The sequence below is a fragment of the Salvelinus fontinalis genome, chromosome 33, assembly GCF_029448725.1.
Source record: "Salvelinus fontinalis isolate EN_2023a chromosome 33, ASM2944872v1, whole genome shotgun sequence".
NCBI classification, from domain to species: domain Eukaryota; kingdom Metazoa; phylum Chordata; class Actinopteri; order Salmoniformes; family Salmonidae; genus Salvelinus; species Salvelinus fontinalis.
The window spans coordinates 34,054,435-34,080,029 of NC_074697.1; the positions used below are offsets into that span (position 1 = coordinate 34,054,435).

Consider the following 25,595-nt stretch of genomic DNA (forward strand, 5'->3'; position numbering starts at 1 on the left):
ACACTAAACAATAGATTAATTGCACTATAACGGTGACAAACGGTGCCCACAAACTTTTAGGGCCTACATAAAGCTGTCCCAACAGCAGAGTCCCAACAGCAGTCCAAACACCTTACCACTGCTACACTTGGCTATCAGCGGAGCCTTGTCTGGCAGCGAAACAGTTAATTCAGCCTCATTTACTGCCTTTTTTTAAAAACATATCTGATATAGCTGACTTGTTTAAACAAATGTGGTTTCTACTGACAATTGAGATGTACAAACTATGGTATAAGAGAACGACGAGCGGATAAGAGGCAATCCGTAAATTTCGATTAAGACATTAATGAGCGAGCTAGGACGGACGTTATCAATATAGCTATTTGTTTAGCACTTTTGAACTGTACAGCAACAGAATTCAGAACATGGGCCGTTCTTACAGTATTCTCCCTGTACCCCAAGTCAGAACCGTAGGATAAATAAAGGGGGCATATAAGCAGACAATGAAAGCTCTTACAATATTAAGTGATTACATTTCTCTAAAACAGGCTATAGGTTACAAGTGCACCACGAAGTCAGAACAGTAGGCGAAATTAAGAGGGGAAAAGGGACCAAATTATTAGCATCAGGGCACATGGGTTACTAACAGCTTACTACACAACATACACTTAGTAACATTATTACTTTCTTAGCTACAGTATACATATCTCCCTGGCATATTACATAATGTATGCAGCAGCATACAATACATTTTTAGACTCACCTTGTTGTGCTGTGCTCACTTCCTTCCAAACCACTCATTGTTGAATTTGCGATTTACAACTTGTTGTGTATTGTTTATGTCCAATGGCCAAGGAGCACCGATATGTTTTATCTATAATTTCTCTTCATTATTTATCTTCATACGACAAGGATTGAAAAGGATTTACCGGTAGATTGTCGACTTGATTCATGATGATGACTGCTAGCTACGATTTTGAAAGTATGACGTTGACATGATCAGTCCAATCAAAGCTACTGTTCATATAACGTGATTTGACATCATTTTATCTGTGGCCAATGACCTTGAGCCTTCTTGGATGGGCATTTCTAATGTAACTCTATGTCAGTAGCCAAGGGCTAGAATTTTCAAGGTCTCCCCTTACACTTCGCTGTGACGTAGTGTCCCCATGAGTGACAGAACACTGAGCCAATCACGGCGCAACTCTCCATATTTTCTGGCTTGCCCCACCACAGAAAGCACTGAGCTAGGCTGAAACACCTGCATTTTGGAGCTGCCTTACTTAAAGAAAACAAAAAATAGACCATGTTTGTATGCGACTTTATTAACTCAATGATATATATATTTTTTTTACGTTGTTTGCAAACTGATATGTGATACATATTAATACCAAAATAACATGCAAAACAGGCAAGCCCCCCTCCCCTCAAATGTGTTTTTATTTTAGTTTTTGCAAAAAATGTGGGGCTCAAAACAGGTGGGTCTCTGCCCCACCTGCCCAGAAGGAGGAGTCGCCCCTGTTCCAAAGTTATGTTGGTTATAATACAGTAACTGATCAGTGTCTGTGTCTCTCCCCAGGCCAGTAGGGGACATGATCCAGGACATCAGTTCAGGAAACGGACTGAAATTTGGGACAGGTAAACTGAAGGAGCTGTGTAAGCTGCTGCCAGAGAAAGAAGAGGTACAGTACTTAACACAGCCTTTCCCAGTAGGCAAGCATAGATCAGCCCGCTGTCGCTTTGGCAACCTTGTCCCACATAGGGCAAACTCCAGTTCGACCACCATTGGGGGAGCTGAGGTTTGTCGCCAGCTTGCCGCCGTTGTTGATGCTAACTACCACAGTGAACTGATCATATTTAGCTTGAGAGACAGTTATAATTGTGTTCTCCCAAGTTACAACCCTTACCGTAATGCTGTGTCTTACTAAGATGAATACCTGTTGTGTGTGTGCAGGTGAAGCAGCTAGTTGGGTTTAAAGGGGACCAGTCAGCTCTTCCTGAAGCAGACCTGTTTATGATGCTACTTATCAAGGTTCCCAGGTGAGTGAGTGAGTGAGTGAGTGAGTGAGTGAGTGAGTGAGTGAGTGAGTGAGTGAGTGAGCGAGAGAGAGAGTGAGTGAGTGAGTGAGTGAGTGAGTGAGTGAGTGAGTGAGTGAGTGAGTGAGTGAGTGAGTGAGTGAGTGAGTGAGTTGAACCGTCTACAAACATCTAATTCACCGTTTTGTACAGTTTTGTGTTTTCTATGTTTTGAATGCCTGTTGTGTTATAGAATATTAATCATTATTCGTACCCTTTCTTTTAGTTATGAGGAGCGCCTCAACAGTTTAGTTCTCAAAGAAGAGTTTTTCCCGCTCATGGATGAAATGAAACAATCCATCGCCACCATGATCACAGCTGGAAAAGGTAAAGTTTGCGTCTGCATGTGATCTGGATCTTAATACGGCCAGTGTGTATCTGTACTAAGCTCAACTGTCTCATCTGTCTCATCTGTCTCATCTGTCTGTCTGTCTGTCTGTCTGTCTGTCTGTCTGTCTGTCTGTCTGTCTGTCTGTCTGCCTGCCTGCCTGCCTGCCTGTCTGTCTGCCTGCCTGCCTGTCTGTCTGTCTGTCTGTCTGTCTGTCTGTCTGCCTGTCTGTCTGTCTGTCTGTCTCTCCCTCCAGAGCTGTTAGAGAGTGACGATCTACACTCTGTGATCCGCCTGGTTCTGAAGACTGGAAACTACATGAACGCTGTGAGTGGGAAACAATGATATCATTGATTATATAATATATTGTATACCTTTATATATGTTAGAAACTCTTTCTACAAGCTTTGAGTAATCCTCAGGTTAATTTGTCAGCCTGACTGACTGTCTCTCACTTGTCCTCTTTGTGTCCACAGGGCGGCTATGCTGGCAGTGCCATTGGCTTCAGGATGGCATCGCTACTGAAACTAGTGGACACAAGAGCCAACAAACCAGGCATGAACCTCATGCACTATGTAGTCATGGTAATTAGAACCCTTATTTTAAGCTCATCCTTTATCTAGAATCTTGTTTGTCTCTGATGCAATAGTTGTTCATGTTTATGTTGATTGTAGCAAGCTCAGAAGGTTGATGTGGCCTTGCTGAAATTCCCGGACAAACTCACACACATCGCTGATGCAGCAAGGTACAGATACAGAGTGTTTTACACGCTTCAACAATATCTTTAATATTGCTGTTTACCCCACTGTAAGGCATTCTATTGTAATGATTGTGCTTTTCTGTTTGTCTGTATTGAATGATTGATATTTGTGTTCAGCACCCCTGTAGGATCCATAAGGAGGACATAGAGAGTGAGTTTCAGAGAGAGGTGAAGAAAGTAAAGGAGGCGAAGGAGGAGGCGCAGAAACAGGAGGAGCTACGGGCTCAGATGGAGGACTTTCTCGAGGTAGCCTGCCTGTGTATTCTCCATGCCTTTCAGATCTTGTATCGCTACTTTCCCCTATACTGTATACCTATGTAATGTGTCCAGTGCCACAAGTTTTGCCTGACCACATAACCTGACCAGGAAAAACTCTGGGCCCTTGTCATAGCCTTAATAACCTCTGGTGGTGAATCTACAACTCTAGGACCAGTGTTGAGGTTATTGATGTTTGTGGTCCCCTGTAGGTTCAGAAATGTACTCTGCGACCCTAATGGCACCCCTTTTCCATTTGTATAGTGCACTACTTTTGACCAGGGCCCATAAGGGTCTATTCAAAACTACTGCACTATATGGGGAACAGGGTGCCATTTGGGACACAACCTTAGTTATTTCTGTTCTGTGTGTGGTCCCTTGTAGGAAGCAGAGTGTCATCTGGCTGAGACTGAGCTCTCTCTGCAGTCGCTGGGTTCAGTCAGTGACTCAGTGGCTGAGTACTTCTGTGAAGACCCCAGCAAGTTCAGACTGGATGAATGCTGCTCCATCTTCAACTCTTTCTGTGAGAAATTCCTGAGGGCCATCCAGGTAAAAAACGGTTTACAAAATAGTGTATATACTCCTTTTGCATACTATTATTTGATGCTCTCTAATTTACTGATTGCCATCTTGGCCTCCTTGGGAACATAGATCTCCATCTCACTCTTTTCTGTGTGAGGACTTTTGGCTGGCTTTTGTCTTCAATGAGTATCTCTGTCGTTTCTCTTTTCTCTTTAACCTTCCCTGATTTCTTGGTAGATTCCAGTGTTCACTGCCTCTGGCTCCCTAACATGTGTTATTCTATCTGTGTGTAGGAGAACCGTGATCGTGAGGTGGCGGAGGTGAAGAGGAGAACCAGAGACAGACTGTTGAGTGATGCTAATGCTGCTAAACGCCGTTCCACCGCCACCTGCTCCATACGGGACAAGGACATGGGGGGTGTGGCCCTGGAGTCCGTACTACGGAAGTTGGTCATACTTTCGTTTGAAATATAATCTGTTATTTTCTGTTTTTCTTTTTGTAATGTGTTTTTATTTTTTTCTGTAAAAGTGTGTTGTGACATTCATATGAACTTTGAATAAAGTTTGATTTGATTTAGGGTCCTGACCAGTCGTGTGTCCCAAAGGAGAAAAGGCTCGGGCATGCCCTCCCCCACCATTAGCAGACTGTCAGAGGTTCCCATTCAAGCAAACCTTCCCTCGGCAGAACGGGGAAATGGAAGTTGTGTCAAGGCCACAGAGGTGTGTAAGGAGAATGAGTGGAACTCAGCCAGAGATCTGGCTGGGACCTCTCAGAGTGACCAGAAGGACCAGTCCCACAGCAAAAAGAACCGGAGGGAGAATGTGGTTCCACATCCTGAGGAGACACAGCAGAACCCTAAGAAACCAGATGGTTCTACACAGCCAACCAGGAGAACCGGTAGCAGCAGCTCCTCCTCCTGCACCTCCACAGGTAGACCCATCTCAGTGACGATGAAGGACAAGGAGGAAAAGGAGAAGGAGGAGGGAAATGAGGAAGAAGCCCAGAAGTTGCGTGAAGTGTCCAGGAAGGTTCTGAGGTATCAGAGCAGCCGTGGTAGTCTTTCGTCTGGGGAGTACGGCCTGGAGCAGCAGAAGTCTCCTAATGCCACCAATAATACTAACACCTCCACAAGATCACCCAACGCTACGACCACTAATGCTACATCCTCCACCATCTCCACCATCACCTCCACCTCCCCTCACCAGAGGACCGTCCAAGAGGACAGACAGCGGCTGCTAGGAGATGCATGTAGAGGCAGCGAGAGCCTGGCTAGATACCTCCTCAACCCTCACCTCTCCCCCAAGGAAATACTCACCCGCAGACACACCTTCACCCTCCCCCCTAAAGCCCCTCCTACTGAGGAAGAGGAAGAGGATGATCTGTTTACTTTCCCTACTACTCCGTCTCCTATTCTGGGGGTCATAGGGAGGATGAAGTCAGTAGACACTGATCTGATGTCCCTGAAACACAGAGCCTCTGGAGGGCCTAACCGTACCAACCTCCCTGGCCACTCTGAGAAGTCTTGTGTCCGAGACCTGGTGTCTAAGAGCCCCATGTCAAAACACAAAGACTTGACAGCAAGTTTCAACATCCCCAGGGACTCTGAAAACAGAGGCTTGGAGGTACCCACCACCCCTCGCCACTGTGAGACATCTGGTGTCCAGCGGGATAAGGTGTCCAACAGCTTATCAGCAGCAGAGAGACCTACACACGTAGAGATAGGAGAGCTGAACCAAGAAAAGAGCTCCTCGATAGTCAAGACAAAACCTCCCCCCTTACACCTAGAACTCAACCACAACCAGGATGAGGACATAAAGGAGTTTTCTCCCGCCCCTCTCCAGATACTCGTCTCCCAGGAACCCAAACAGGCTGACCCTCCTCAAAGCCCCAAACACAATATGGCTAACCCCTCTAAGAGCCGGAAGACCAAACTTTCAGAGGGCAATGGATTCATGTCTTTCTTTAAACGCCTGGGAGAGAGGAGCAAGCCAATGTGAGGAATCTGGTGTCCAAGACCTGATGTTCAAGACCTGGTGTCCAAGACCTGGTGTTCAAGACCTGGTGTTCAAGACCTGGTGTCCAAGAGTGTCAGCAAAGAGTCCTACACACACACACAAGCCCTGAGCTCGAAGCCCAAACCAGACGGCTATGGATTCATGTCCTTCTTTGAACGCCTGGGGAAGAAGAGCAAGCCTTGCTAACAACAAGGATATAGACTCTAGACGTGCTCTAGACTCCTGATTCATCTATTGATTCAGATTCAGACTACTAAGACAGATGTTACATTGTTCTATGGACCTGGCCCTATGGACTATTAACTATATTTATATCCATCCATCCATTGATTTTATAAAGGTTTAATTGAACGAGATTGTTGAAGTGGATTTGAAGTGGAAAATAATGATATGCTGGGACTGGGAGAATTTGTCCAAAAGTGCAGTGTGAACTTTATTCCACTAGGTGGCAGAGTGAGATAACAACACCACAAGTAGTGTGCCTGTAGGCCAGTGGTTCGCAACCAGGGGTACTAGGACTCCTAGGGTTACTTGGCCTATCCACAAGGGGTACTTGAGAAGACTCATGAGACCATAGGCCTACTGGTAAAATACACCTGAGGGGGTACTTCAGGGGTACTCCGGGCAGAGTAAAATTCAGTTGGTGGTACAGTAACCAAAAAGAGTTGGGAACCACTGCTGTAGGCCACCAACAAATGACTTTTTATTTATTCTACCACCTCATATTCCCACAAAGAGGAGCATGACACTTACTGTAATTTGTTACCAATGTCTTTAATAATAGTGATATTCTTACATCAGTATTCTTCTGACTGAATATGCATAGCAAAATAAAACCACTGTTGAGTAGGAGGAGCCAATGTGATCATTGTCTTGGAAAATACTGGAACTATCTTTGCCATATACAGTAGTATTAAATTATATTGCCGGAGGATATATTTACAGAGCTGTAGAAATTACATAAAATTAATTTCCAGCGACGAGGGCCTGTAAAGAGAAGTTAACAGTATTAAGATAAAAATAATTTAATGGACAGACTGTTAAAGAATAAAAGTGTTTTGTATTACATTTATCACGTAATTTCTTATTTTTATAAAAGTGTTCCTCTTCTCTTGCTGTTTTGAAAAGAACACAACCGTGGTGAATATTTCTCATATGCTCTTAGTAGTCTTATACAAACAACAAAACACTATTGCTCTTATTGGGGTCAGTGCTACAAAGACAGCCAGTCTCTTAGCCAGGCACTGCCAGCTGAATGGTGGGGAGGACGGCACTAATCCCAAACCAAGTTGTTGAGGTCTCAGTCTCAGAATTGGAGAGCGAGCCAGGCCATGGGCCCTTGTCAAAGGTAGTGCACTATATAGGGAATAGGGTGCCATTTGGGATGCAACCCAAGCTACCAGCACCTGGTGACATAGCACAATGGTGGGAGAGAGCCAGGGACCCAGCAAGTACTCCCCAAACTGCTTCAGTATGTGGCCCCCAGCCTCCACCTGCCTCCCCAAGGATGTACCCCCCTGTACCCCAGCTAGCCTGCCGCTCTGCCAGGACCAAGGATCCCCTGCCTCTCTTGGCAGCCAGGGCCTCAGCAAGAAGCCCCAGAACGTACCCCTTGCATCCCGCTCTGCACCATGTATCCTGCTCTGCCATTCTACCAGGTGTAGGGACCCCCTGCCTCCCCCAGCCTACCCCTAGCTAGGCCAGGCAGGCAGGCCTGACCCCTGCGGGTGGGTGAGGGATTAACTTGTTGTGTTGTAGAGATCTCTGGGAGAGAGGAGTGAATGTGGGTTAAACCTATTGAACCTCTGGGCTCTCCAGGCCACGGACATCAGAGTGTGGCACTGTTTGTGACTTGAGTCGTGATTTTATTTAAAAAATATATATATTTTACATTTATTTAACTAGGCAAGTCAGTTAAGAACAAATTCTTATTTACAATGCCTACCAAAAGGCAAAAGGCCTCCTGCGGGAACGGGGGCTGGGATTAAAAATAAAAATATATTAAATAAAAATATGGGACAACACGACATAAAGAGAGACCTAAGACAACAAAATAGCATGGCAGCAACACATGAAAACACAGCATGGTAGCAAAACAACATGACAACAACATGGTAGCAATACAACATGGCAGGAGCACAACATGGTAGCAGCACAAAACGGGGTACAAACATTATTGGACACAGACAACAAAAACAAAGGGCAAGAAGGTAAAGACAACAATACATCATGCAAAGCAGCCACAACTGTCAGTAAGCGTGTCCATGATTGAGTCTTTGAATGAAGAGATTTTACCTTTTACCTTGTTGCAACTTGTTCCAGTCACTAGTTGCAGCGAACTGAAAAGACGAGCGACCCAGGGATGTGTGTGCTTTGGAGACCTTTAACAGAATGTGACTGGCAGAACGGGTGTTGTATGTGGAGGATGAGGGCTGCAGTAGATATCTCATAGATGCGTATACAGAGATGACCAGTTTATAGAAGAGTATAGAGTGGAGTGATGTGTCCTATAAGGAGCGTTGGTGGCAAATCTGATAAAAAACGTGTTTTTTTGTACATCTTTGAAATGCAAGAAAAAGGCCGTAATGTATTATGCCAGCCCAGGCGCAATTTTGATTTTGGCCACTAGATGGCAGCAGTGTATTGTTACGTTCCCCAGTTTCTGTGTTGTATTTGAGTGTGTGTGTTTCAGGAGATGGCTTCCTGGAAGCCTCCCCAACCAGCTGATTGGTCGACTCAATGGCTAATGGATGATTAGAGAGCTGACCCCACCCCCTCGTCAAGATGCAGCTGTGTCCAATTAGACTCCTGAAGCTATATAAAAGCCAGTGTTCTGTTCAGGAGGAGAGGAGATTGAATATTTTGGAGAGATTAGAGAGAGAGATTTTTTCTGGAGAATTTGATTGTGATAAAGTGTTGGTTGTTTCTCAGAGAGATTTGGTATGTACTATGTAAGTTGTTGCTGAGGGAGCTGATTGGTTCTGTCTGTTATGTGTTATAGGACGCACTGTTTTGATTATTGAAATTGTTTGTTATGTTTCATTTGTTCCCAGGGGGGAAGGAGAAGGCACTTTGGGAGTGCTTAGGCAAGAGGCCCGCGGGCATACATATACCCGTAGTATATTCAATGTCTAGGCACACTAGGTAAGACCTGGGCGGACCACCCCCTGTATTTTGGTTAGGGCACCAGGTGGTGGTAAGTGGATAGGCAGGTTAGATAGGAGAGGGGGAGCTTTGATATTTACTTTCTTTCCTTTGGTTCCGTCCAGCCCCATTTCCCCATATTACCGTGTAGGAAATAAATCCTAGTAAACTGTAAATTCTGCCTTTGTCGTCCTTTCTCGCACCTACAGTTCATACCTCTTTTGCTTCACGGGGAGTTGATTTGCAGCAGGGTGTTGCGTTCCCTCTTCATAGAGGCGTGCGTAACATGTATGTTCAAAAGTTTCGACAGATCCAATGAACCATTGCATTTCTGTTCAAAATGTTGTATCAAGACTGCCCAAATATGCCTAATTGGATTATTAATACATTTTCAAGTTCATAACTGTGCACTCTCCTCAAACAATAGCATGGTATTTCATTGTAGTAGCTACTGTAAATTGGACAGTGCAGTTCGATTAACAAGAATTTAAGCTTTCTTCCAATATCAGATATGTCTATGTCCTGGGAAATTTTCTTGTTTCTTACAACCTCATGCTAATCACATTAGCCTACGTTAGGTCAACCGTCCCACGGGGGACCCACCGATCTTGTAGAGAGTTAATTAACTAGGCAATTCAGTTAGGAATAGATTTTTATTTAGAGTGACGGCCTACCCCGGCCAAACCCGGAGGACACTGGGCCAATCTTGCACCGCCCTATGGGACTCCCAATCCAGATGTGATACTGCTTCAAAACCAGGGACTATAGTGACGCCTCTTGCACCGAGATGCAGTGCCTTAGACCGCTGCGCCACTAGGGAGCCCAAGTATATATTCTATTACTTCCGACCAGAGGTAGTACACCATCCACGAAATAGGGTGCCATTTGGGACATAGACGTTAAGTACGTGTACGTGTAGAGGAGGAGCAGCTAGTCTGGTTTCTGGTATCTACTGTACAGTCTGGTTTCTGGTATCTACTGTACAGTCTGGTTTCTGGTATCTACTGTACAGTCTGGTTTCTGTTATCTACTGTACAGTCTGGTTTCTGGTATCTACTGTACAGTCTGGTTTCTGTGGCTGCTGCTGAGTCTGCCTTTCTGTCTGGCTGCCATTTGGGCTGGATGCAGTCTCCATAGCAACCCCATCTCTTACAATGCAACCCTGAGACGGCCGTCTATGCCCGCCCCCGCCCCTCCTCCTCCCCCTCTTTACCCCCTCCACACCTGTGTCAGCATAAACACATCACCTCCTATTGCCACTATGTATCTCCCTCCTCTCTTTCTATCTCCTCCACCTAGATGTACCAGATTTCTAAACCCCTTAATGAAGTACTTTATGGCTTTGGAGGAGAACAAAATAATCGTGAGGATCACAAAGCCTTTGTTGTTGAAACACCAGAGATGCTCCTGGACTGCATTCCAAATGGCACTCTTTCCCTAAATAGAGCATCACTATATAATGCACTACTTACCCCATGGGCCCTGGTCAGAAGTAGTGTACCATAAAGGGAACAGGGAGCCATTTGGGATGCCTCCTCTGGCCTTATTGGGTGTTGATTGGGGTATTGTTAGACACCTCTTCTGAAAGCATCGCCTTGCATGCTCCACTACACCCAACATGTACCCCCTATCCATACCCCCCAACCCCGTAGCACCACCCCACCCTCTTCTCTTTCACCCTTCAGGATACAGAAGTCCCAGCTGGTCTGCTCTACTGTTTTCACATCCCTCCATCACTCCCTCCCCTCCATCACTCCATCCACTTCTCATCCATAAAGATAAGCCATTTCTACTGTGGGGTTTTCCAACCGCTAGATTCATTATTTGGAATCTTGTTTGGAATCCTAGTTCACCCCCCTCCCTCAGTTGCTCAATGGTTAGGCATCTAAGTGATCTGTATAAAAGTCTAGACCATTAGGCTATATTTATTAATGGTTTATGTTTTAAATACAGTCATTAGGGCTTGGCCATTGTCTTCTGTACAGCTTCTCTGTGTGTTCCTTATATCTTAAATAGCAGCCTGATTACGACAGTAGGGGAACCAGAGAAGGCAGTGAAAAGCATCCTTTGTCCTTTTATGGGCAGGGGGTGGGGTTAAAACAGGCCACACCCTATTGCAGCAGACAGTCTTTATCCCTCCATCACATTCTGAAGATGCTCTACTTCATTTACATATAATTTACATGCCGTATATCCCATTGGACAGCCAAACTCCTCCCACTGCTCTCTAGCCAATCCAATAACAGTAGTTGTATGGATCCCGCCCCTCCTTTCCTTTCTCTTCTCCTTCCCCTCCCAGTCTCTCGCTCCTTTTCTTCCCAAACACAGCAGACAGTCTGCCCTTTTATTCCTGTCTCACCGTTCTCTCTGTGGATTCTGTTATAACACAGTAGGACTCTGACAATGGACAGCTGTGGACTTGGATGCTGACACTTCTCTCTAAGGCTGCCTGGAAACTCATGTGAGTACAATCCTCCCATTCAGCCTCTCTCTGTCTGTCTCGCTGTATTCTCGGTGCTTTCTCCCCACGCCAGCCGTAGTGCAGTGCTATGTCCAGGATTTCTCGCTACATATGGATGCAAAGAAGAGTTTGAATAATTGATTACAGTATCTCGTCTGGCATCTGTGCCTCAGTTCGGTGAATCTCAGAACAGGAACAAGCAGTGATTATTGACCACTTGGCATCTACAGGTCTGAGCTGTTGCTGTAGCTTTTCTAATCATAAGAGGGGAAATGGCACATGCACGCACGCACGCACACACACCTCTCCATTTTAGCTCCTGGCTGCTTGCTCTGCTCATTGGCAGGTGGGCATCAATACTGCAGTCTATGGGCAGGGCTCATGGCTGGATGAGGTTACTGTATTTTGGAGAATTTATAATATGTTTATCTATATTTATGTTGTTTCAATGTTATATTCTAAAATTGCTATGTTATGTTTCAATGTTACACTCTTAGAAAAGAAATGTGCTAAAATGCTTCTTCAGCTGTCCCTAAAGTAGAACCCTTTGAATAACCCTTCTTGGTTCCAGGTAGAACCATTACGTTTCCAGGTAGAAGCAATTTGGCTTCCGTGAAGAGATTTCTACGTTGAACCCAAAAGGGTTCTACCTGAAACCAAGAAGGGTTCTCCTATGGGGACAGCTGAAGAACACTTTTGGAACCCTTTTTTTCTAAGAGTGTATGTTAGGACATGATGTTGTGTTATGTTTCAGTGTTATGTAATGATGTTGTGTTGTGTTTCAGTGTTATGTTAGATAATGATGTTATGTTAGATAATGATGTTATGTTTCAGTGTTATGTAATGATATTATATGTTATGTTTCAGTGTTATGTAAGATAATGATGTTATGTTAGATAATGATGTTATGTTTCAGTGTTATGTAATGATATTATATGTTATGTTTCAGTGTTATGTAAGATAATGATGTTATGTTAGATAATGATGTTATGTTTCAGTGTTATGTAATGATATTATATGTTATGTTTCAGTGTTATGTAAGATAATGATGTTATGTTAGATAATGATGTTATGTTTCAGTGTTATGTAATGATATTATATGTTATGTTTCAGTGTTATGTAATAATATTATATGTTATGTTTCAGTGTTATGTTAGATAATGGTGTTATGTTTCAGTGTTATGTAATTATATTATATGTTATGTTAGGTAATGATGCTATGTTTCAGTGTTATGTAATGTAATAATATTATATGTTATGTTTCAGTGTTATGTTAGGTAATGATGTTATGTTTCAGTGTTATATTAGGTAATGGTACAGTAAGCTCATGTGAATCAGCTGATTAGGTCTATGTTCAAGTCATTCTATGGCTCTTCATTTGGCATTGTATTGCCACTGGGTGGGTTGTCTAGCTACCTCCCCTATCCTGCATCAAACATTATAGATGTCCAGGAGTGCTTTAGTCTGTTGCAGTGCTGGGCTATGTTGGGTTGTTGCAGTCAGGTCTGATTAATGGTGGGAGCTGACTACAGCTAACAGCTGTTCCCCAGATCTGTTAGTATATTACATTGTGCACTATAAGGGGAGCTGGCCACAGCCCTGGTGTTGCTCAGAGCAGGCAGCCCTGCATGCGTGAGATCAGACATCAGCAACGATGACACAGGCCACAGTCTATCAGAGGATGGTCTGAACCTAGGCCTGGTGTGACTGGTCACAAAATGCTGTCACTACTACTACACTATTACTGTAGTGTTATAATGTAATACTGTGTACTAATACAGTATTATGCTATGCTGTATTAATAATGTCATAAAATGAGTCTTTGCTTCTAATTCCATGCTGCTTTAGGGGAGATTAATAGACAATTGTGCATTGTGACTGCTGTGGAGAGAGAGAGGGAGAGACCACCTGCAGTTGAGTTCATGAAAGACAGTCAGTGAACATCTATGTGCTTCCTTGGGGTCACCAGCAACCAGTTGTCATCAGAGATGTATCAGCTGTCACTGATGTAAGTTTACCACTACAGGTGGTTGGAACTGGGAAGAATGTCATTCTCACCTTGTCTCCTATCAGTCTTTTAGCCACAAGGACAGCTAGGTTAAGAGACCTATACTTCACTACTTCACTGAGTGAGTTAGTGTCCTCCAGGAATATGCATAGTCTCTGTTCATTTTACTGGGAAGTAAATTGATTGGTTTAAAATACACTAAACCATTTGATTTGACTTGATGTGATTTGTTGGAACGTTATTAGATAGAGTGACGGCGTTTTAAGCCAGCAGGAGATTCATTCTTATTAACTGTATTTGACCCGTACCACTATTAGTATCAACATCACAGTTCTATTTCTCCACACATCACATCACAATCCTCTTTCTCTAGTCTCCAAGCAGGAAGGGACAGGCATAACATTCCTATTAATGAGATCTAATACTAGATTTCAGATGTAGGGTCGTGATCATCCACAATAGAATTGTCCTGTAATGCATAACAGTATTAATGGCAGTTCTCGGAGTCACTATCTACAGTGGTTCAGCATTAGTCTGATTGGGGGAATGAAAAGCAGCATTTAACCTCGTCAACTGACCACCTTGGAGCAATTTTGCGCCTATATTGGCCATGCATTCAGCATTGGTCTAGTGTTAGAAATCCCAAACCTAGGGCAACAGTATGTATGTCGGGACATTGTTAATGTGGGAGGCAACCCGTATCCCCTATGTAGTGCAATACTTTTTACCAGAGCCCTGGTCAATAGTAGTGCACTAGGGAATAGGATGCCATTTGGACACAGACATTGACTTTATTAGCTTTCTGAATTCAGAGACAATGAGCACCAGGTTCACTATCTATCTGTCTATGACTGTGCCTGTGCTGTATACAGTATTGTATACCACTATGTTTCTTTGTGTATGGAGTGGAGAGATGAGCTCTTTTCCATTTGAATGTGTTGAGGCTGATTGCATCTAGCCTCATTTATCCCACATGAATCAATAAACTCACGTCATGACAACAGTATGGGCTATTTCAAATGGCACCCTATTCACTTTGTATTGAACTACCTGTGGCCAGAGCTATACATTATAGTGTATCATTTGAGACAAAGTGGGCCTCCTATGGGCCCTGGTCAATAGTGCACTATATAGGGAATAGGGTGCCATTTGGGATGCAGAGAGAGGCTATGTGAGCGACAGTAGATAGCAGCAGATTGCAGCCTGGCTTGACAGGAGTCTGGGCAGTGGCCCGTGGCTGAGTGTGTGTGTGTCGACCTTTCTGAGATCTGTAATGTGTGTGTGTGTGTGTGCTGGCGGTAGCCTCTGAAACATGCCGTATACATGGGTGTGTGTATCCAAATGAGCTGCTATTATGCTGAGTACTGTGTCCTGGTGCTGAGTACTGTGTCCTGGTGCTGAGTACTGTGTCCTGGTGCTGAGTACTGTGTCCTGGTGCTGAGTACTGTGTCCTGGTGCTGAGTACTGTGTCCTGGTGCTGAGTACTGTGTCCTGGTGCTGAGGACTGTGTCCTGGTGCTGAGGACTGTGTCCTGGTGCTGAGGACTGTGTCCTGGTGCTGAGGACTGTGTCCTGGTGCTGAGGACTGTGTCCTTGTGCTGAGTACTGTGTCCTTGTGCTGAGTACTGTGTCCTTGTGCTGAGTACTGTGTCCTGGTGCTGAGGACTGTGTCCTGGTGCTGAGGACTGTGTCTTGGTGCTGAGGACTGTGACAGAGACAGGCTTCTCCTGGTGTGTCCATGTCCTCTGTCTTTCCCTCGGTGACATTAGTCAACCCACAGTCCTGTAGTGATAAGCTCTCTGACCTAAATGGTACCCAGGGCCCTGGCCAAACGTAGTGCACTACATAGGGAATAGGGTGCCATTTGGGGTGCAATCAATGTCTTTTTTCCTGTCCACGTGCATCCAGAAACCACCTATTGGAATTGTACCCATCTTACACAATAGGAAGATCAAACAAGACAGAGCATAATAGAGCTTTAAAAAAGTATCTCTGATCCATTATTGACTTGTTCTGAAGGCTGTGTGTATTAAAGTACTTAAAGAGACCATCCAATATCTCTTTCTGATCAAATGATCTCACTAAACAGGAATGGCTGGTGTATCCTTGTCTCTCTTAGCTTTAAGACTCAATTCCTCTTTTATTGTCGTTTCTTAACCAAAGCAGCTGGAGAAAGTTGGCTTTTAGAATTGAGATGCACATTTAGTGGAAAACAGACTCACTCCTATTTATCCTTAAAAAGTATTTCAGTAAAATGCTGTAGTCATACACAAATTAAAAGTCCCAGATGGTTTTGGCAAAGCTCTTATTCCAGGTCTGTGTCCGTTGCACTTACAGTAAATGACATGTCAATGAAAGGTGGGATGTCATCCAGCCACATGTCTCCTTTCAGTTACATTCCGTCAGGAGGTAAGGGATGGAGACAGACAGACGTCCTCCTCATGCAGTACCCTGACAGGTAAAGACACTGGAAAGAGTCCTAAATGGCACCCTATTCCTTATATAGTGCACTACTTTTGACCAGGGCTCTTGGGCTCTCTGGTCAAAGTAGTGCATAATATAGGGAATAGGGTGCCATTGGGGATGCCACCTTGGTGCTATGCCGGTGTGCTACAGTATGTCTGCTGTATGAATGATGATCGATGGGTAGACACCTTTTCTCTAAGGTGAAATAAGTTACTCTTAAGTTACTCTTGACTATCAGCTGTACATTCCAATTACTCATTAACAAGGTTTGTTGCTTCTCTGAGCATCCATGTACTTTAAACTTGGGGTCAGCTGCGTTCATTTCACGTATTTTCAGCCTCTCGCTCCCCCTCTAAATAGGACTACAGAACAGTCCTCCAGCTCCGTAAACTAGGGGCGATTTAAATAATGCAGGAATCCAAATAATCAATTACTGTTCAACCATGCATGACTCAAGTACTGTAGACTACAGTCCTGCGTATAATGTGTTCCCTATGTATTTCCTATAGCCTGTACAATACATCAGTGTCTGTCTACTAATGTGAAAGATGACCATATATTGGATATTCTGTATGCTTGATGTGTTCCTTATGTATCCCCATTCCACTACCTTGACCTGGGTCAGGGTATGACCCCAAGGTACTGGGTGGGGAGCGGAGAGTTAAAATTGATGGCCAGTTGTTTTTGCTTTATACAGTATACATTATATACCTTTTCAGGAGATATCGTTTAAAAGATTATGGTTAAGGTGAAATATCCTTGTCTTGACAATTTTATGCAATCTTGTTTGTTTGACAAATGAGCGGGGTGTCCTATTTTTACCATAACTCGTACATTGTTATCTGGAGCCCTACTCTTTAGCAAATGTAGCATACCTACTGTTACTCAAGTCCAGTCTCTCTGCTGTCATGCTTCTCTTTGATGACACAGACATACACTACCGGTCAAAAGTTTTAGAACACCTACTCATTCAACGGTTTTTCTTTATTTTTACTATTTTCTACATTGTAGAATAATAGTGAAGACATCAAAACTATGAAATACCACATATGGAATCATGTAGTAACTAAAAAAGTGTTAAACAAATAAAATATTTTTTATATATTTTATATTTAAGATTCTTCAAACTAGCCTCCCTTAGCCTTGATTACAGCTTTGCATACTCTTGGCATTCTCTCAACCAGCCTCACCTGGAATGCCTTTCCAACAGTCTTGAAGGAGTTCCCACATATGCTGAGCACTTGTTGGCTGCTTTTCCTTCACTCTCCAGTCCGACCCATCCCAAACCATCTCAATTTGGTTGAGGTCGGGAGATTGTGGAGGCAAGGTCATCTGATGCAACACTCCATCACTCTCCTTCTTGGTCAAATAGCCCTCCGTATGTGTTATCTCATAGTTTTGATGTCTTCACTATAAAAATAAAGAAAAACCCTTGAATGAGTAGGTGTTCTAAAGCTTTTGACCGGTAGGGTATCACTCCCAGTGACAAATAGGAGAAAAAGACAGCCTTGCTGTCTTTCACAGAGTGTTGTGAAAATTGAATCTGGACTACTTCATTCTAAATGTTATCTAGATGATTACTGTATGATGACGTGCCCACAGCAACAGATATAGCTGGAAACATAAACCAGCGTCTATATTTAGACAGCACTGTAGGCCTACACTTAGACAGCACTGTAGGCCTACAGTACAGCACAGTACATCACCAAGGGCTAACGCATCCCACATTAGGTCACTCTTCTGCTGCACACCTCCCAGCTGACTGCTCTGACAGACCTATGATGTACAGACAGTATAGAACTATACAGTATCTTTACTGTATGGCTGTCTATGTTCGAGACACTGGGACCAAGGCTGTGTCTGATAAGACACCCTATTCCCTATGTAGTGCACTGGGGCTCTGGTCAAATGTAGTGCACTAGATAGCGAATGTGTTGTTATTTGAGCCCCACCCCAGGAGTTGTGTATTGTGGTGAGTCATCATCAGAGCCACTCGCTGACTCCTATAGAGGCCCTCTTTGCTCTGTGGGGTTTCACTTATGCAACGTTACACTTAGCAGAGAGAGAGAGTATTATTCAGGCTCAACTATTTATGTGATTCTAAGTGGAGTCTTCTGCTATGTTAAAATGTCTGTCTGTCTACAACGGATAAAATAAATTGCTATGCATTAGTCATGCAAACAGCAGTAGGCCTATATTCACTTCTTCATCCTGACATACTTACATTAAGAGACTCTCTCTCACACACAGTGGTGAGTCACTCGGACGGGGAGAAAGATGCAACAGCAAAAATCTTCTTATCTTATAGTTCATTCACACGCCAAGTCAGTGGTTGGAGTGTCCCCCCTGTGATTGGAAGGTTGGGGGGTTCGATCCCTGGTCGAGTTATCAAAGACTAAAAATGGGACTCGATGCATCTCTGCTTGGCACTCCGCATTAAGGAGCTGGATTGGAGGTAAGGTCCTGCGACAGACTAGCTTCCTATCCAAGGGGGTGTACTTGTACATCATGCTGCTTCAGAAACAGGAGATTGGCGCATTGGGCAGGAGCCTTTCTGGCTTGGACAGGATGATAAAGCCATTACCAATGCCCATCTCCTGGCCAGTTAGGGTGTGGTTGTGGTGCTCCCATGGTGTGGCTTTAACACACTGTAGATGAGAGTTGACTAGACGTGTTAGTTACGGGAGCGTGTGAATGTGTGTGATGGTGTCATTAGAGGCTGCAATCCAGACAGTGGCCTGAGCCCAGCCCTGCAGGAAGGAGCCCATTAAGACACTTAGTGCAGAAAGAGAGTGGGTGAGATACCGTACATAGAAGGTATGACTGGGTTCAAAGATAATTTGGGGCTCCCTCCAAAGCATGACTAGAACCCCTCTCACACAGAAATCTATACTTACATCATGCTGACATTAAGGGCAGTATGACAGGGTTTTTAGGTGAGAATTACTGTAGACGTATCACTCCTCACTGGATTAATCCGAATAAAAAATCAGATCTGACTGTGGTTATTATCTAATATGGATCTATGTCCCTAATGGCTCCCTATTCCCTTTATAGTGCAATGCATGACATAGGGAATAGGGCATTATTCAGGAAGGAATCTGTCTCCATTTTGGAACAAAATCACTTTCTGTTGTTTTCCTTTTCTCACCATGTATAAACTGTCAATCCCATTTTGACATTTTAATATATGATTGAGGGTTACATACAGTGTTCGAAAAAAACCTTTCAGGCTCTCTGAAACGGATTCACCTTTCTGTGTGAGGTAACAATTCTGTGTAAACCTTGGCTTAAGAATCTCCTTTTCACACCCACTGTTATATCTGCCATTCAACCTTTCTCCACGGACGTGTCAGAGTGCATTATTGGACAAAGCTGTTGTCTGGTGAACACTGTTTTTAAAGACAGATCCTCTTTCTGTGGCGAAGCAAGTGGGAGGAACTGGGAGGGAGCTGCCCGGGGGAGTGTATGGGGAGGGGAGGTAGACTGCCGCAGGCCTAGTGTTGTGACTAGCGAACATACAGAGAGATAGAGGAGGGAAGACTGCTGCAGGCTTAGTGTAGCAACTGGCCAGCACACACACACAGCACAGAGAGAGAGAGGGGAGGAGCCTGAAAGGTTTGGCTTGCACCCCTCTGATGTCACTGTTCAGCTGCTACCATACAGCCGCTGAGAAGAGAGGGAGAGGGCAACAGAGGGAGAGAGGGAAGGGGCTTTGATTCGGGAGAAGCAGGGAGAGAGTGGCTGGGGGTGTAGGGGGAGTGTGAAGGGGATCTGCTGAGATTCTTAGTCACTGGGTATTGTAATCGCTGAGCAGGAAAAACTATGGGCCCTATAGCCTAGCATGCTGCTTCTGCTGCTGGCTGAGAACACCTCCAACTGTAAGGCACCCTATTCCCTACATAGTGCACTACTTTTAACAAAAGTAGTGCAAAGTAGTGCACTATGTATGGAATAGGGTGCCATTTGGGAGGCAAAATAAGAATGTCTAACGCTAGGCTAGTTTCCGAGATCCTACTGCTATTACTTCTGGGGTGGTTTAGAAAAGAGAGGGAGAGGGAGAGGGAGGAGAGAGAATGAGAGCGCTGAAAGCAGAAGGAATGTCATTGTTAGAGCTGCTCTCATCAGTAAAGACCACTGCCTCTGGTTGCTCTGCGTGTTGGACTGAGGGAGGCTATAGCAGGTTAGCTCACCCTACTCTATCTCTCTCTCTCTGTATAGAAGCTAGCTCCCTGCATATTTCTCTGTAGAAGTTAGCTCCCTGCGTATTTCTCTCTCTCTCTGTAGAAGCTAGCTCCCTGCGTATTTCTCTCCCTCTCTGTATAGAAGCTAACTCACTGCGTATTTCTCTGTCTCTCTGTAGAAGCTAGCTCCCTGCGTATTTCTCTGTAGAAGTTAGCTCCCTGCGTTTTTCTCTCCCTCTCTGTATAGAAGCTAGCTCCCTGCGTATTTCTCTCTCTCTCTCTGTAGAAGTTAGCTCCCTGCGTATTTCTCTCTCTCTATAGAAGCTAACGTTAGCTCCCTGCATATTTCTCTCTCTCTTTGTATAGAAGTTAGCTCCCTGCGTATTTCTCCTCCTCTCTCTCTGTAGAAGTTAGCTCCCTGCGTATTTCTCTCTCTCTATAGAAGCTAACGTTAGCTCCCTGCATATTTCTCTCTCTCTCTCTGTATAGAAGCTAGCTCCCTGCGTATTTCTCTCTCTCTCTGTAGAAGTTAGCTCCCTGCGTATTAGATAGCGAAAGTTAGCTCCCTGCGTATTTCTCTCTCTCTCTATAGAAGCTAACGTTAGCTCCCTGCATATTTCTCTCTCTCTTTGTAGAAGCTAGCTCCCTGCATATTTCTCTCTCTCTTTGTAGAAGTTAGCTCCATGCGTATTTCTCTCTCTCTCTGTAGAAGCTAACGTTAGCTCCTTGCATATTTCTCTCTCTCTTTGTAGAAGCTAGCCCCCTGCATATTTCTCTCTTTGTAGAAGCTAGCTCCCTGCGTATTTCTCTCCCTCTCTGTATAGAAGCTAGCTCCCTGCGTATATCTCTCTCTCTCTGTAGAAGCTAGCTCCCTGCGTATTTCTCTCTCTCTTTGTAGAAGTTAGCTCCCTGCATATTTCTCTCTCTCTCTCTCTCTCTCTCTCTCTCTCTCTCTCTCTCTCTCTCTGTAGAAGCTAGCTCCCTGCATATTTCTCTGTGTCTAGAAGCTAGCTCATCTACTCTCTCTGTGTGTATAGAAGCTCCTTACTACTATACTACTGTTACTTACCTACAGACAGACAGGCAGGCCTCTCAGAGCTACTGTTATTCCGCTCTCCTCTGGGCCAGCTCGGAGTCAGGAAGGAACCAGGGAGGAATTTGGGGAGTGCCATTTTAAGGTTTCCTATATTTTCTCCTTCCTCTTTCAGCACCAGAACAACACAACAGAGACAGGAGCTAACTGGCTGTAGTTACAAGGAAACGCGCTCTATGCTGTATCTACTGTGTCAAGTGACCAGAGGAGAGAGAAAATGACAGCCAGGAGGGAGGACAGAAAGAGGGGGTAAAGGAGGTTGGGAATCCCAGTGTTCATTGTGGTCTGTTTGTGAACAGAGTGGTCTGCTGGTGTTCTGCTCCATCAGAGGAGAGGAGAGGAGATTGAGTGATCAGTTGAATTGAAGTGTCTCTGAGGAGAGATTACCGACTGAGCCTCAGCCGAGCCAGCACATGAAAGATGAGTCCAGACTGAGGGCAGATAGCCTACAGGCTGTGGTGGTGGTGAAGATGTGAAAGGTGAGTGGACTTCTCTCTCAGGGAAGACTTGCATTTCCTCCTCAAGCTAATGCATATGCATTAGCTCAACAGGCTAACACAGGCTTGTATTCACATTCATTCTCTGGGTTCGTTGTACAGGGCTGTGGTGGTAAAGAAGTGAAGGTTGAAGCATAGCGAATAGAGATCCTATAATTCATTAGAGGGGAAATTGGCTTCCTAGCAACATGACTAAAAATGCAAGTCTATGACATCATCCACTCTAGTGAATTCTAGGATATCTATGGGTTGATGTTTCTCACATATCAGGGAGTTTCCCCCTGTCTCTGTATTCCATTCTCTGGATTCGTTTTTATCTAAGTAATTCACAGGCATGGCCTGACACTATGTTGCATGATATTACCACAAGCTACCGTATGTCCTTTTTTAACGCATCATATTTTCTCCAGAATTGGCTGTTTGTGGTTACATTCTTAGATAACCCTTTTAGGTTCTAGATAAAAAATGTTCTATTTGGCTATCCCAATTGGAGAACCCTTAAAATAACACTTTTTTTCTAAGAATGTAGAAGGTTAAGTGGATAGAGTTGTGATACAGCATTTCCTGCCCTCCGTTAATACGTTATTTTATACAGTGTGGACATTGTTCTCTTATCAGGCCTGATCCTGATAAATCCCCACAGATTTAAGGCCGGTGTTCTTTTGTTTCATACTGCTTTCTAGCCATGGGAACCTGCCAAGTTGTATCACACAGTCATGCTGAGTCCCAAATGGCACTCTATGGGGCCTGGTCAGAAGTAGTGCACTGTATATGGAATAGGGTGCCATTTGAGATGCAGTTTATGAATACCTGCTATGGGCTCTTTGTGTAGGCAACACACATATCAGTGTAACATCATTTCAAAAGTCATTCCAGCCTGCTTGTTTTAAACATGATCTATACATAATCTTAGGTGTTACTGACAAAAATGTATTTGTGTTCATATTGTGCAGAGCAGACAATCAACACTGCATAACAGGTTATATCATCTAAGAGCCTAGTGATTCATAAAAGGATTTGCTATTTCATGTTACAGTAGAATATAAAAAAATGTTTGGGTGCAAAGCTGTCTGAGAATAGGGCCTAACTGTGGATGACATAACTTTAACAAATAGCTTATGAGTGCTACTTCATAAAGACATATTTATTACCAAACCTAATATAGAAGAATAATAGAGCAAACTTAGAAGAATAAGACAAGCTTTTACATATGATGCAAAAATGAAGTGTCAAGGTTTTGGAAAGTTTTGCAGCTAGTGGGTGGATGTGGGGCTTGGGGTGGGAGTGTGGCTAGTGGGGAACACTGGGCTGTAGCACTGGGCTGATGTGTTACAGTAGTACTGTAGCACTGGGCTGATATGTGTTACAGTAGTACTATATCACTGGGCTGATATGTGTTACAGTAGTACTGTAGCACTGGGTCTGATGAAGCTGTGGGTAGGGCTGTGGGTGGCAGTAGCAGTGTGGTGTAGCACTGGGCTGATAGTAGCAAGCCTTCCTCTTTCCTCTCTGCAGCATCTATAATAAGGCCTGTCTGTATCAGGGCCTCGGAGTGGCACGTGGCTGGTGTCACAATGATCTGCTCCAGGCCATGCTGTGGCTCAGGCTCTGTCCTGCTCCTGAGAATACAGCTTGGCTGCCTGAATACAGACAGGGCCTATAGCCTGGCTCAGTGGCTCTCAGCATTATAATAATAATAACTCTATGTGCTGGCTCTCAGAAGACAAAGACCATACAGCATCTAACAAGTAGCCAACCCAAAACATGTTATTTATAGGCTAATATGGGGTATCTACAGATTGTGAGAAAAACAGCTGTTTGATTAGTGAATGTGCATTGACCATGTTAGAGCAGTATATCGATGTACAATTGTCACTAATAGTTACCACTTCATCATGCCGGTATGTTGGTGATATCAAATTGAATTAGTCACATGCGTCGAATACAACAGGTGTAGACCTTACAGTGAAATGCTTACTTACGAGCCCCGAACCAACAATGCAGTTTAAAAAAAATATGAATAAGAATAAGAAATAAAAGTAACAAGTAGTTAAAGAGCAGCAGTAAAATAACCATAGCGAGACTATATACAGGGGGGTACAGAGTCAATGTGCGGGGGCACCGGTTAGTTGAGGTAATATGTACATGTAGGTAGAGTTATTAAAGTGACTATGCATAGATGATAACAACAGAGAGTAGCAGCGGTGTAAAAGAGGGGGACAATGCAAATAGTCTGGGTAGCTATTTGATTAGATGTTCAGGAGTCTTATGGCTTGGGTGTAGAAGCTGTTTAGAAGCCTCTTGGACCTAGACTTGGTGCTCTGGTACTGCTTGCCGTGTGGTAGCAGAGAGAACAGTCTATGACTAGGGTGGCTGGAGTCTTTTTTTTTTTTTAGGGCCTTCCTCTGACACCGCCTGATATAGAGGTCCTGGATGGCAGGAAGCTTGGCCCCAGTGATGTACTGGGCCGTTCGCACTACCCACTGTAGTGCCTTGCGGTCGGAGGCCGAGCAGTTGCCATACCAGTCAGGATGCTCTCGATGGTGCAGCTGTAGAACCTTTTGAGGATCTGAGGACCCATGCCAAATCTTTTCAGTCTCCTGAGGGGGAATAGGTTTTGTCATGCCCTCTTCATGACTGTCTTGGTGTGCTTGGACCATTCTAGTTTGTTGGGGATGTAGACACCAAGGAATAGCATTCTCACATAGGTGTTCGTTTTGTCCAGGTGGGAAAGGGCAGTGTGGAGTGCAATAGAGATTGCATCATCTGTGGATCTGTTGGGGCTGAATGCAAATTGGAGTGGGTCTAGGGTTTCTGGGATAATGGTGTTGATGTGAGCCATGACCAGCCTTTCAAAGCACTTCATGGCTACAGACGTGAGTGCTACGGGTCGGTAGTCATTTAGGCAGGTTACCTTAGTGTTCTTGGGCACAGGCACTATGGTGGTCTGCTTAAAACATGTTGGTATTACAGACTTGGACAGGGAGAGGTGGAAAATGTCACTGAAGACACTTGCCAGTTGGTCAGCGCATGCTCGGAGTACACGTCCTGTTAATCCGTCTGGGCCCTGCGGCCTTGCGAATGTTGACCTGTTTAAAGGTCTTATTCACATCGGCTGCGTGATCACACAGTCTTCCGGAACAATTGGTGCTCTCATGCATGTTTCAGTGTTATTTGCCTCGAAGCTAGCATAGAACTAGTTTAGCTCGTCTGGTAGGCTCGTGTCACTGGGCAGCTCTCGGCTGTGCTTCCCTTTGTAGTCGGTAATGGTTTGCAAGCCCTGCCACATCCGAAGAGCGTCAGAGCCGCTGTAGTACGATTCGATCTTAGTCCTGTATTAACGCTTTTCATCGATGCACTTATTGATGAAGCCAATGACTGATGTGGTGTTCTCCTCAGTGCCATCGGAGGAATCCCGGAACATATTCCAGTCTGTGCTAGCAAAACAGTACTATAGCTTAGCATCTGCTTCATCTGACAACTTTTTTATTGATCTAGTCACTGGTGCTTCCTGCTTAAATTGTTGCTTGTAAGCAGGAATCAGGAGGATATAATTATGGTCAATTTGCCAAATGGAGGGCAAGGGAGAGCTTTGTATGCATCTCTGTGTGTGGAGTAAAGGTGGTCCAGAGTTTTTATTCCTGATGCTGATAGAAATTTGGTCAAATGGATTTAAGTTTCCCTGCATTAAAGTCCCCGGCTACTAGGAGTACCACCTTTGGGTGAGCGTTTACTTGTTTACTTATGGCGGAATACAGCTCATTCAATGCTATCTTAGTGCCAGCCTCAGTCTGTGGTGGTATGTAAA

The 25,595-nt window shown here is 44.3% G+C and overlaps 1 protein-coding gene across 3 annotated transcripts in view; it reads left to right on the top strand.

The window, feature by feature from the left end:
- Positions 1 to 11,368: 11,368 nt before the first annotated feature.
- LOC129832089 (tripartite motif-containing protein 3-like) overlaps positions 11,369 to 25,595 on the top strand; it is a 35,438-nt gene continuing 21,211 nt past the window's right edge. The window contains exons 1-2 of one of the 3 annotated variants that reach the window (XM_055895848.1): positions 11,369 to 11,540; positions 21,590 to 21,769. The gene's annotated coding sequence lies outside the window, so the exon portion shown is untranslated. Of the gene's footprint in view, positions 11,541 to 19,796; positions 20,197 to 21,589; positions 21,770 to 25,595 lie in introns of those variants that run through there. The other 2 variants (XM_055895850.1, XM_055895847.1) reach the window with 2 other exon arrangements.